The sequence below is a fragment of the Octopus bimaculoides genome, chromosome 21 (assembly GCF_046866305.1).
Source record: "Octopus bimaculoides isolate indiv1 chromosome 21, ASM4686630v1, whole genome shotgun sequence".
Taxonomy (NCBI): Eukaryota; Metazoa; Mollusca; class Cephalopoda; order Octopoda; family Octopodidae; genus Octopus; species Octopus bimaculoides.
The window spans coordinates 30,141,371-30,156,370 of NC_142948.1; positions in this window are offsets into that span (position 1 = coordinate 30,141,371).

Sequence of the window (15,000 nt, forward strand, 5' to 3'; positions counted from 1 at the left end):
TATATATATATACGTATATATATATATATATATATATATACGTATATATATATATATATATATATATACGTATATATACATATATATATATATATGTATGTACGTATGTATGCATGTATGTATGAATGAGTGTATGTATACATATATATACATACGTAGGTACATATAGGTGTGCGTGTGTTTATGTTTGTCGACATATTTATGCGGTTGCATGTAAAGTGGTATTTGTAGAAGGCTATGAATGTGTGTTTGATGATTCAGGAATTGTTCGTTACAATCGAAGCAATATTATTGCGCAATAATTGCACTAATATAATTTGGCGCCTTAAACTCACATATACACACGCATACATAAGTACATACATACACACGTATATATATATATATATATATATATATATATATATATGTATAAATGTATGTATGATGGGTGTATGTGTGTATGTGAGTTTACTTCAGTCCGGTATAGAGTATACCTATCTGTATGCGCATGCATAGAATTACAGATATTTATTGTGCGCATTTCATTGTGTCATTGTCGTTGGTTTGTGCGTGTGTATATAATGATATGATAGTGTATTTATGGTTCTCTGTGCCAAGCTATGAAGACATCTATTGCTATTAGTTATCAAAAGATTATCGAATTGTATTTGCTATTATATATGCTTTTTTGTGTGTGAAACATTGTACGTTCTGCTCTGCTATGATCCCTGGTCACGTTTCAAGACACAGCTATCTATATGCAGTTTGGTAGAATAGAATCCAAAGTTAGCTTTGGTTAAATTTGCACACGCACATGTAGAGATTGATCTACATTCAAGGTAGCTACTATAACACACCTGATAGAATTTAGAAATCTTAAGCCATAAAAGCTGTATGCTATAAAGATGGAAAGAGCAAAGTGCAAGATGTTCAAGATGTATATAGGGTGTTCTCAAAATTTGTATTCGCATTTTAGAAGCTACTGTCTTTAATCCATTAGAAATAATGAATAGACCCAGAGTAAGATCTGAACAAAAGAAATTTGAACACTCAGTCCAAGAGCAAAGGCAGTTTAGAACAGAATTTCAAACAGATACACCTATGCGACTAACCACCCGTCAAATTAGAAATTAGTCTGAGAGAGAGAGGTGAAGCAGTTCAGAATATCTACTACAAGAAACGTTTCAGAAGTCAGTAGGCATTAAGAAACCCAGAAAGCAAGAACGACTACTGAAAATGTAATGCCAGTCGTGAGATAGGAATTTCAAACTGAAGCGTTCGTTGCACTTTGAAGTAACGTTATCGGAAAAGTAATGTTACAAGAAAATTCCATGATCTCAATGACTATGATTCAGACTGAAGGGTGGATTTTGGCGTGGGGTACTTGGCAAGATGTGTGGAAAAAAAAAACAGAGTTTCTCACAAAAAACTGCTTGCAATAAAGAGCCTACATTTGGAATTAAATCCACCAGCTATCTTCTAATGTTGCGCCAACTGGAAACTAATATTTTCGCATATTACAGAACATCTAGTTTATTTACCGGATATTATAATATGGTGCAAATTATCATCAAAAGGATTAATTAATTGAACAACACTTTATTACATTACTGTGACTGTTCTTATTTAATTGAACTTGATGTCTTACCAAGCAGCCAAGAATACTCAGAAGATGTGGAATTTTATCCCCTGCTGTATGAGAAAACTTCATACTTCGTAGTAATGTAAGGGGCTATTTTGATGAAAGTTTCACAAACAAGTTGGTTGGCAAAGTTTTTGATTTTATCGACTACACTGAATAGTAGGGTCAGTTGGGCACAATCTGCAAGAAAACAGCACCATGACTCAATGCATTCTTAGCACATATTCCATCTGTGTATAAAAGTTTCAAGAAAATTGGTTGAAATCTTCAAAACGTTGTGACCGAAAAATTTATTCATGTGAGAATTTGCATTGAAATGTCTTACTGATTTCTTAAAAATCAATGCTGATTACAAATTATTAATAATTCTAAATGTGTAAGTGACCGCATGGGTTTAAGAGCCCCACACGTATCAAGTTCATCAAGATCGGTTGGATAGTCTCGGAGGAGTTAGTCACTAAACAGGCAGCCACAAACAGAGAGAAATTGCCATTTATATCTATATACGACGGGCTTCTTTCAGTTTCTGTCTACCTAAGTCACTGAGAAAGATTTGGTTGGCTGGATGCTATAATAGAAGAAACTTGCCCAAGGTACCACGCGGTTGGACTGAACGCGGAACCATGTGCTTGGGAAGCAATCGTCTTACCACGCAGCCTCTTCTATATATGCGTGTGTGTGTGTGCATACTTATACATATATATGTATGTATAAATATAAATGCATATATGTATGTTTATATATATATATATTTACACATATATATATATATATATATATATATATGTATATACCTTCTCGGAGATACTAAACTATATACGAGAGTGTGCTTGCGTCTGTGCATGTGTGTGTGTGTATTGCATGCTTGCGTGTGTGTGCGCTTATGTGTGTGTGTATCTCTATGTTTGCGTGTCTGTGTGTTTGCGTATTGTCACAACACAGGACAAAAGTGAAACATTTCACGTCACATGTCAAACACAAGAAATACACTTTTTACATTCTACTTTATATTATTCTGTTTCCTCTCATTTTCTTTATCTTTCTTGTTTGTTTGTTTGTTTTGTTTCTTTCGCATGTTCTTACATCTATTTTTGATTTCGCTTTTTCCCTATTGCAAACAAAATACAAAAATAACAGCGCATATAAAACAAAAGCCGAATGCATTGAATCAACATGGTAATTCTCAAATTCATCGTTGAACCGAGAATCCGACAGCTTTTGACGTTCATTCTCATTTCTATCTCGAATATCATTGTCTTTTACTTCATTCCTGTTATTTAAAACCACAACGCTTACTGCTAAACCCTTTTTATTCCACCATCACCTTTTCGCAGATTTTCATATATCCAACCTCCGTTCCGATAATTCTTACATTTGTTTTATTTATACGGTTTACCAGAGAATAGATGTAGATACACCTCATAAAACGAGAAGAATTAGTGAAAGAGTGAAAGAGAGAGAGAAAAGAAAAGGTAATCCTTTGTAGGAACTAGCATGAAGATAACCACACATATATATATATGCATATATATACATACATATATATATATATATATGTATGAATATATATATGTATATATATATATACATATATATATGTATTTATGAATATATATATATATGTATGAATATATATATGTATATATATATATACATATATATATGTATTTATGAATATATATATATATGTATGAATATATATATGTATATATATATACATATATATATATATTTATGAATATATATACATACATATATATATATGTATGTATGAATATATATATGTATATATATATACATATATATATGTATTTATGAATATATATACATACATATATATATATGTATGTATGAATATATATATGTATGTATGAATATATATATATGTATGTATATACATATATATATATGTATGTATGAATATATATATATGTATGTATATACATATATATATATGTATGTATGAATATATATAATATGTATGTATGAATATATATAATATGTATGTATGAATATATATAATATGTATGTATATACATATATATATGTATGTATGAATATATATATGTATGTATATACATATATATATGTATGTATGAATATATATATGTATGTATGAATATATGTATGTATGAATATATGTATGTATGAATATATATATGTATGTATATACATATATATATGTATGTATATACATATATATATATATGTATGTATGAATATATATATGTATGTATATACATATATATATATGTATGTATGAATATATATATTTGTATGTATGAATATATATATATGTATGTATGAATATATATATATGTATGTATATACATATATATATATATATGTATGTATGAATATATATATATATATATATGTATGAATATATATATATATATATATATGTATGTATGAATATATATATATTACAGTAATACATACACACACATATACATATGTTAGAATACACATGAGAGAACATCGCCCAGCTACAGATCAGCGTTAGTACAGTCAGCGAGATATGTTCACCGTATTCTCTCTGGTAAGCTGGCTGGAATAAAATAAAACTGTTACTGGTCAAATGGTCAGTAGGGGGGGGGGGATAGGGGGTGGAGGGGGGTGAGATTATTTATGTATTACGGCCCATCTCGGCGCATTTTCATTTATTTTCACTTTTGCTGCTGCCATTCCTTTCAATCATCATCATCATCATCACTATCATCATCATCGGCAGCAGCATTTACTCTCACCTATATTGTCAATCATCGTTAACATAATAAACGCCGTCGTCAGTTGCGTCGTCGTCATCATCATCATCATCATCACCACCACCATCATCCTTCTTATCCCAATCACCATTATCATCAGCGTCATCATCATCATTTTTTCTTCTTCCGCATTCCTCTGCCTCCTCGTCATCATCATTGTCATCATCATTGTCCTCGTTATCTTCATCATCATCATTGTCATCATCATTGTCCTCGTTATCTTCATCATCATCATCATCATCATCATCGTCACCTTCATCGTCATCATCCTCATCATCACCATTATCATTATCATCTCTATGCATATCATCATGGTCGTAATCATTAACACCACAACCGTCATCACTCCGACCAGCATCATCAGCATCCGGAACCGGATCAGGAGGAGCAACACTTCCCGCCAACTCCAACACAATCATGACAAAGAACCATAGATACGACCATCACCGGCACAACCACCACCACAACCACCACCATCACCGTTACCACCACCATCACTACAATCGCGACCACCACCACCACCATCACCACTACCATCACCACCACTACTACCACCACCATCACCACCACCATCACCACCATCACCACCACCACCATCAGTAGAATCGCGACCACCACCACCACTACCACCACCACCATCGCCACCACCACCATCACTACCATCACGACGACGACGACCACCACCACCATCACCACCACCACCATCACCACTACCATCACCACCACCATCACTAGAATCGCGACCACCACCACCACTACCACCACCACCATCGCCACCACCACCATCACTACCATCACGACGACCACCACCACCACCACCACCATCACCACCACCACCATCACCACCACCACCATCACTACCAACACCACCACCACCACCGCAACCACCACCACCGCCACCATCACCACCACCACCATCACTACAATCGCGACCACCACCATCACCACCACCATCATCACCACCACCTCCCCATCTCCACCGCCGTCACCACTATCACCACCATCAGGACAGTCACCGTCACCACCACCACCACCAACACAATGATCAAACCCCACTACCACAAACACACCACCAGCACAACCACTGCCACCCATTCCACCACCTCCAAAACAACCACCACCACCACCACCACCACCACCACCAACAACAACAACACCTCACCTTTATCATTCCATATATATTCGTACATATATTTTCCCATCCTTCCTCACGATCCCTCTGACGTTTCGTACAGTTCCCCTTACGGTCATCATATATTCTGTGGCAAGGCTATCGCATAATAATTGTCCATTTTATTGATGTTTATTGCTTCTCCTTACACACAATGCCAGAGCGGCACATCAGGTATTTTGGCCGTTAGCTTTTGCTTTTTATTGTATCTTTCGCATCAAAGATTCCTTCACAGTTTTTCTTGTCACGGTTAAAGGTAAAGCTGCGACATGATTCTTGCTCAAAGATGTATGTGATATTTTCTGATGAGAGTCCTGTGACAGTTATTAGGCGATAAATCGTCACATTTATATCAGCTGGAAGTCTACGGTTCCATTGATCTTATGTCGAAATCCAACAAAGCTGAGTCATTCGATATGGAAATATGTTTGAACAATATAATATATGCAGATGTGGGTATGTGTGCGCGCTCTCATAACTGTGTGGGCGTGTGTGTGTGTATGTATAGAGAGAGAAATAGGCAGATAGAAAGACAATTACATTAATAGATAGATAGAGATAAATAGATAGATATGTATATATGTATACGTATATATACATATGCTTGTATACGTATATGAATAGATAGCTTGGTTGAAAAGTATATTGGTATAGATATAGGTACGTTTATGTATATATACATATAGTATGTATATATGCAGATATATATATATACATATATATATATATATATATACATATATATATACATATATATGTATGCATGTATAACATGTATATATGTAGGTAAAACATGTATATATAAGTATATATATACGTCATATATACATATATATTTGTATGATGTATTTGTATATAGATGCACGTGTATGCATACAAATAGATACATAGATAGATATACTATGTGTATATATTAATACATATGCACGCGCGCACACACAGACAGACACACACACACACACTTACATATATATATGTATGAGTGTATACATGTATACATGTTTGTGTATATTTAGGTATAAATATGTGCCCGCACATTAACACATGTACGTTTCTATCTAACTTTATACATATACCCACATGTTTATATATATATATATATATATATATATATATACATGTGTGTGTGTGTGTGTGTGTGTGTGTGTGTGTGGATGCGGGTCTGTGTCATATATATATATATATATATATATATATATATATATAGGCGTGGGCAGAAGGGTCTGTGACATTAATATTACAAACAAACGTCAAAAAACCGTACTCAAACTGAATTATAACTTCGTTATATAACCGATTACACTTTCTGTAGTGCTTCGAATTTCTTTTCTCGTTGTTCTCATTGTTCAAGTTACAAACATTCGGAGAGTAAAACATTATTTATAAAAGAGTTTAAGGCTGTGAGCTGGCTGAAACGATAGTACGACAGGCGAAATGAATAGCGGTGTTACGTCTGCCGCTATGTTCTGAGTTCAAATTCCGCTGAGTGGGTGTAAGACGATTACATCAAATACCAGTGCTCAAATGGTACTTATTTTATCGATGCCAAAATAACGAAAAGCAAGGTCAATCTCGGTGAATTTGAACTCAGATCGTAAGAAGCGGAAGCAATGCCGCTAAACCAAATTTGCCTGGCGTAACTATTTTACTGAAAACACTCGCGTGAATTGTACCTATTCAATTATTGATTCACGCCATGGTGTAGTAGTAGTAGTAGTAGTAGTAGTAGGGCGACTACGATGACGACGAATAGTGGGGGCTGAAAGGGAAATGTTTTTGACATTTTGCAAAGCCTCTAAGGGTGATAGGCAAAGGGAGGACGAAACCATGACTCATATTGTATCAGGAAGAAGCTGTGTATCAAAACAGGGGTCTATATTTTTCAGACATGGAACTGGCTGAGTCGTTACAGAAAAGGACAAAAATACTGTACACTATTTGTTGTTCACTGAGATCAAATCTCACCGAGTTTAACCTTACCTTCTTTTACTTGAGTCAAAAACGTAAATACGTCTCCGCACAAATGAATTGGTGGCGAGCTGGCAGAAACGTTAACACGCCGGGCGAAATGCTTAGCGGTATTTCGTCTGCCGCTACGTTCTGAGTTCAAATTCCACCGAGGTCGACTTTGCCTTTCATCCGTTCGGGGTCGATTAAATAAGCACCAGTTACGCACTGGGGTCGATGTGATCGACTTCATCTGTTTGTCTGTCCTTGTTTGTCCCCTCTGTGTGTATCCCCTTGTGGGTAATAAAGAAATAACACAAATGAATTGGTGGTTGTATTAGAGCATCGGATGAGATGTTTTGTGATGTTTGTTCCCGATCTCTGTGTTCTTAGAATAAATTACACTGATCTTAATTCTACCTTCTACTTATTTTGTTTTCGGGCTCGTAAAAATATAATACGTGCAGTGAGCTGTAATTTGGCAGAAATATGAAAGCTTGGACAAGATAACTTTTCTTATTTTTTTCATACGCATTTTCAGTTTTTGGTTCGTAGACTTAGACTCTTGCCTAGTTTATCACCACCACCTGTCTTTTTGGGTTCTTTCTAAAAGCTCACTCCGCTATAAGAAATTGAGCAGATTTTCTCATTCAATATAGTCTTCACCATTTCGCCAACCGGAATCGAAATCTTGGAAAAATAAACCTTTATATTATAGGCGCAAGGCCTGAAATTTTGGGGGAGAGGACTAGTCGATTATATCGACCTCAGAATTTCACTGGTACTTAATTTATCGAGCCCGAAAGGATGAAAGGCAAAGTCGACCTCACCGGCATTTGAACTTAGAATGTAGCGACGGGCGAAATGCTGCAAAGCATTTCGTGCAGCGTGCTAACGATTCTGCCAGCTCGCCTCCGTAGTCCTGGAAAAATTAAGTGTAACAGGTGCAACTTTGTCGTCGTTGGCTAATAGGTAAAATACTCCGGATATAGACGAGATTTCTTTCAACAGAATTGACACTGTTCTAAATGACCTTTGACAGGGCAGCGACTTAGAACAAAGTGGAGTCCTACCACTTATAGTCGGGTACAAAATTTTAACTCAGAATGTAAACGCACAACATTAAATACTATCATTATGTCAAATTAAAAGTACCATTTTTTCTATCAGTAGACGTTGTTTATTTACATATCTATGCCTAAGTGTATACGTGTATACATAGATACATACACAGATACATAGTTATGTGTGTGTGTGTGTGTGTGTGTGTGTGTGTGTGTAAAAAATATGTAATATATCTAGAAATATATATATATATATATATATAATAATAATAATACTAATAATAATAATAACAAGAAGGAAAACACACACAGTTTATATAGTTTTAATGTTTTATATAGTAGAGTATAGTGATAGTCGGCCGTTTTGGTGTTTCTCATGACAGAAATTGTTGCAATATCAAATTTTTTAAAGAAGTTTCTAGTTCATATTTTATACTTTTGTATGAGAGTTTGTAAATGAGTCAGCATGTAGAAAAAAATATAACAAGTGTCGTTTCGATCAGACAAATTATAACGTAAGAAAAAGGGGTAAACTTCTTATCGCAACAGCAAAGTGTTCAAACAGGGAAGTAAATGTTCATATATGGAGATTATGTCCAGTCTCAATCGTTTCAAGGTAGGTGGTGAACAGTCCGACCTGTATGCAGCTCCGTCTCTCGTTCTGGTTCTATCCGCGCTAAGCTCCCGCTGTCTTACCCACTCCCCTTTTTAACAGGAAGTACGAGATTACCTGCCTTCCTCGTTAACAGGAAGTGAACGAGGTTACCTGTCTCCTACTATGCTAACTTCCTGTATATATATTTGGTCATTCATACCAACGTCATTTCACTTCTGCCAAACGGTCGTTGACAAATGTTTATCTCGCCACCTTCGGAAAATATAGCGTAAGTTCTCACCCTTCATTATATTAAAGTGTATTATTGACAGCCGAAACTTCGAAATCCTTATCAATAATATTCTTGCATAAGAATAATAAATTCGTACTCTACAAACATATTTAGCATTCTATTAGATTAAGGTAAAATTATTCTTGTTATGACTGATCATTGCGATATTTCGTCCGTCTTCACGTTCTGTTTCAAAATTCTCCTGATTTTGAATTTGTCTTCCATCCATGTAGAGTCCGTAAAATAAGTACCAGTTGAACACTGGGGTCGTTGTAATCGACTAATCACGTTCCCCAGAATTTCTGGCTTTGATCCAAAATTTGAAATCAATATTACTGTGCACCTTTTCAAGGCAGTGCCCCAACATGGTCGCAGTCTAATGACTGAAGTTGATAAAAGATAAAAGGAAGTGATACATACATACATTTATACAACACATTATATATATATATATATATATATATATATATATGTGTGTGTGTATGTATATATGTATGTATTATGTCTTTTTACTTATGACGCCAGAAATAAATATAAAAAGTTATTAGCGATAGAGAAACTAAAAAGTTAACAGGTCTCACCTATTTGAAGTTGTCAAACGAATCTGTTAGCACCGAACATAAAGAGGATAAATACTCGGCAGAAAACAAAAACAAAAACTTTCAAAGTCATGGAATCGATTTAGAGGCGAGAAGGAAGGAGAAAGACAAGAAGACAAAAGAGACAGAGACAAAAGAGAGGATGACAGAGAGAGAGAGAAGAAAGAGGGGCTGTAATTTGGAAAATAGGGGAAAGAGTGGACAAAGGGAAAATAAGAGACGGGGAATTAGGAAATAATATTTAGCCCTATAATCTATTTAGTTCGTTAATATTCTCACTACTTCGCCACTTTCTAAAAACATGGGAGAATTTTTGCTATAAAGAACATTAATATACGTAACAGAGTTACAGCGGTGGTGGTGGTGGTGGTGGTGATAGTGGTGGTGAGAGTTGGTGAGGGCTTTAAGTGTTATTATATTTTTATTCTACTCTGTTTCATGTTATCTACCCTTGGCACTTACTGAAATTACTGACGCCGCAAGATTGAATCACAAGAGAATAGCATGTACAATGCTGGATAGATTCCAAATTAAACAAGAGCACATACATGCATACATACATACATACATCTGTATATATACATATATCTGCATATATATATATATATATATATATATATATATATATATATATATGCATATCAATATGGTCATATTTTTATATAAATATATGCATATATAAACACGTAGATATATACATATATATATTTATATGTACATAAATATTACATATATATACATAGATATCTACATACATATATATATATACATATATATATATACATATATATATATATATATATATATACAAACACACATGTACATAACTGATATTATTCCAAATAATAATGGTATAAAAATAAACCTAACAACAGATAAGAACTGGATAGTTATGATGCAGGCTGACAAAAATTTATAATTTGCTATTCAATAATGAATCATTAACGAGTAATCGCAAACGAACAATATCTAAAATGGATTTAATGTGCGTTTAATTTCGCTGCAATCTTTCGTGTATGTCCGATATAATCTCATTATATAATTTAATAGTGAATAAAAAAAAATTAAAAAATAAAAACAATGTCGATTACCTCTGCTGTTACTGCTGAGAGTGAAACGTGGGGGCTTGTTATCAGCAGTGACAATTTCGAAAATGGTAGTGATCTGGTGACTGTACGTATCTATGTACGGAAAAAGCACAGGCACACATGCACGAACACCACTCACGCACTTGCAGGCACACACAAACCTACATATATGCATGCATGCATGGATGCATACATACAAAACAGAGACAGAGAGAGACAGACAGGCAAACACACAAATACATACTCATATATATATATATATATATATATATATAAGTACATTTATGTGGAAAGAATCTAGGAAAATGTTTCTCCTTCACAATCGATAAAATCCCTGATATTGATTGATTGATATATATGTTTGTATATATATATACATATATATATATATATATGCATGTATGTATACAGGGCGTGTCTGTGTGGTAAGAAGCTTGCTTTCAAACCACATGGTTCCGGTTTCAGTCTCACTGCATGGCACCTTGGGCAAATTTCCTTTTATAACCTCGGGCTGACCAAAGATTTCTGACTGTATTTGATTGACGAAAACTGAAATAAGCACGTCGTAAATATATATATATATATATATATATATATATAAAAAAATTTAGTGAATGGAGTAAAACGCATATGTTAACTGCATACTTAACTGTATACAAGTATGCAGTTAACATATGCGTTTTACTCCATTCACTAAATATTTATATATACTCAAATACCCAAAATAACAAGGAGTTTCTACCTCATAAACAGGAGTTACACCACAGTCATTTTGTGATCTTTGCTACTCTGGTATCTATTAGCCAATTTATTTTGTCCGAGTTATTTATTAATTAGGAGAAAATAAATACATATAATAAGATATATATTTTTATATATATATATATATATATATATATTTACGACGTGCTTATTTCAGTTTTCGTCTATTGAATTAACTCCAAGCGCATCTTCAAAATTTCTTTACCATCTATGTTTACTTGTGCTTCAAAAGACTTATCTTCATGCGCACATGAATGAGTACTTAGTACGTGTGTATGTGTGTGTGTTAGTGCGTGTGTGTAGCTGTAATTCTTTATGGTGATCATGTTTGAACGTATACATCTACCAGACATATTTCTGTATTGTAATATATTATAATTTGTATATGATATATTATATATGTATATGTGAGCAGTTCATTATTATATGGCTAAATATAAAGTACTTAAGTTTATAATTTATATCTGTGTGCGCTCGCACGACGTGCGTGTGTGTGTGTGTGTAAATATGTAGATTGATGGCTATATATACTGATAGTTAGATCGTTAGATAAACAGTCAGTCATACAGACAGATGGATGGATGGATAGATAGATAGATAGATAAAAAAATAGATAGATAGATAGATAGATAGAAGGATGGAGAGATAGACAGACAGGCAAACAGTTTGGTAAAGACAGAGAAATAGATAGAGAGAGAGAGAGAGAGACAAATAGATTGATACAGAGACAGTTAGATATAGTGAAAAACGCATACATGCACCTAGCTGCACTCGCATACATACATACATACATACATACATATACACACGCTCACACATGCGTGCGTAAACTGCACCATTAGCAGTTTAGGAACTATAACAAAAAAGTTCTAATGAAATTTATAATTGTATGATTTATATAACATTTTAGACGATAAAATCTCTCAAATTGACTTACAACATTTTTTTTTATCTAAAATATATATAAATGAATCATTTTACAATTACGACCCATTTATTGTATATGTGCAAATGTTTGCCTTTTTTGTATGTTTTTTTTTGTGCAATTTGTTTTGGGGTTTTTCTTTCTGTGTGTGTGTGTGTGTGTGTGTGTGTTTTTTGTTCGGATTATGATTTTCATTAATTCTTACTTTTGGTTTTTGTTTTCTTACCATTTATGTTTGTATAGATAACATATAATTTATATAAATAATAATTGCAATAATCAGTATAAATGTATACATACATATATATATATATATATATATATATATATATATATATATATATACATATATATATACATGCACGCATTCATGGATATATTTATGTACGCATATTATTACATATATATTTATAAATATCATTATATAAATATATATATGCATATATATACATACATACCTATATATATATATTATATATATATATATACATAGCCACATGTACACACGCACGCACAAACACACACATACACACGAACACACACGTACACGCACAAGGCTGCGCATGCGCACATTCGTACGTACGCACGTTATCTTACTGCGAAAAACACAACTTAAAATGCTGAAAAACATCCCGTCCAATATAGAGCTAATAGATTTTCTCATTAAAGCATGACCAAGCTAAGTTTGAATCTAATTTAGAGTGTATTTAGTCATCCGTTGCTAATGGCTGCTGAGCTTATAGCAACAGCAAATATATTGATGTGAACGCTGGTTATGGTTCAGTAATGGGCTAAATTCTACGGTATTTTTTTAATCTTTTTTTATTCTTTTACTTCTTTCAGTCATTTGACTGCGGCCATGCTGGAGCACCACCTTTAGTCGAACGTGTCGACCTCAGGACTTATTCTTTGTAAGCCTAGAGCTTATTTATCGGTATGTTTTTCTGAGCCGCTAAGTTACGGGGAGGTAAACACGCCTACACCGGTTATCGAGATGACATTTAGATAAGATGCTACGCACTGAAACTAACTTGATTTGATAGGGAATTTTCGGATGTATCTATAACTAATTCTACAATATTTGTAAATCAAACAGTAAAAGCTGTCTCACCGCGTTGACAGTTCTGCATATAGTTTCCATGAATCAAATTCACTCATGAGGCATTGTTCAGTCTTGGGTTGTAGGAACATACACCCAGATGAGGTGCTGCAATCTCGGACTAAACTTTATTTGATAGGCAATTCACGGATATATCTACACAAATTCTACAGGTTTGGTTAAACAAACAGAATAAATACCACTCATTACATGACTATCGGCCTTGCTGGAGCACCTCGTTGAAAGCTTTACATGCAGTTTCCATCGATGAAATTCACTCACAAGGCATTGCTCAACCTTTGACTGTAGTAGCAGACACTCAGAGAAGATGCTGTGCACTAGAACCGAACTTGAAACTACATGTTTGCAAGGTGAGCATGTTAACCATGGCCTCTGATTCGAATACTTCTTTGGCTCATAAGTCAATGAACCATCACTGACTTGATTCTAATCTCTAAACAACAACAAGGATTTAAACAACCAGATCGAAGCTGGCATTTCAGCAATAATTATCACTTTGCTTACCATTAAAAATACTTAACATAGCGCTATTTACATGGACCACAAAGTGCAGATTACTGAATAAAGAAACATGCAAAGCATAACAGCAGAATTGTATAAAGTCTCATCACGACAGTTGTTTCAAAACAGCCATAACTTACTTAATACTTATATTCATACTTAATATGTGCATTGCATGATATCATAGCTGTTTGATCTCCGATGTAATAGTGACTTCAGTGTCTCAGACACCTCGATAAATAAATATAAGTTGAGATGTTACGGGGATGTGTTCTTACCAAGTACCAAACTTTAACCGAGTTGTAAAAAATAGCTCTTTCTATTTCTGACTAGAAAAAAACCTTATCGACTAAATTAGTTTCAATGTTATATTTAAGTTTCATTAGAGACTGGCTACTAAATTTCTTGATGCCAGAAATAACAGTCGCTTATAAGTATTTATAGCATACAGAACTTTAAGTGGAAATGAAATTCATCTACTGTAATCCGAATAAATTTTATGCATAATAACTACCCCATTCCTAGTTTTCTCTGAAAATCCATA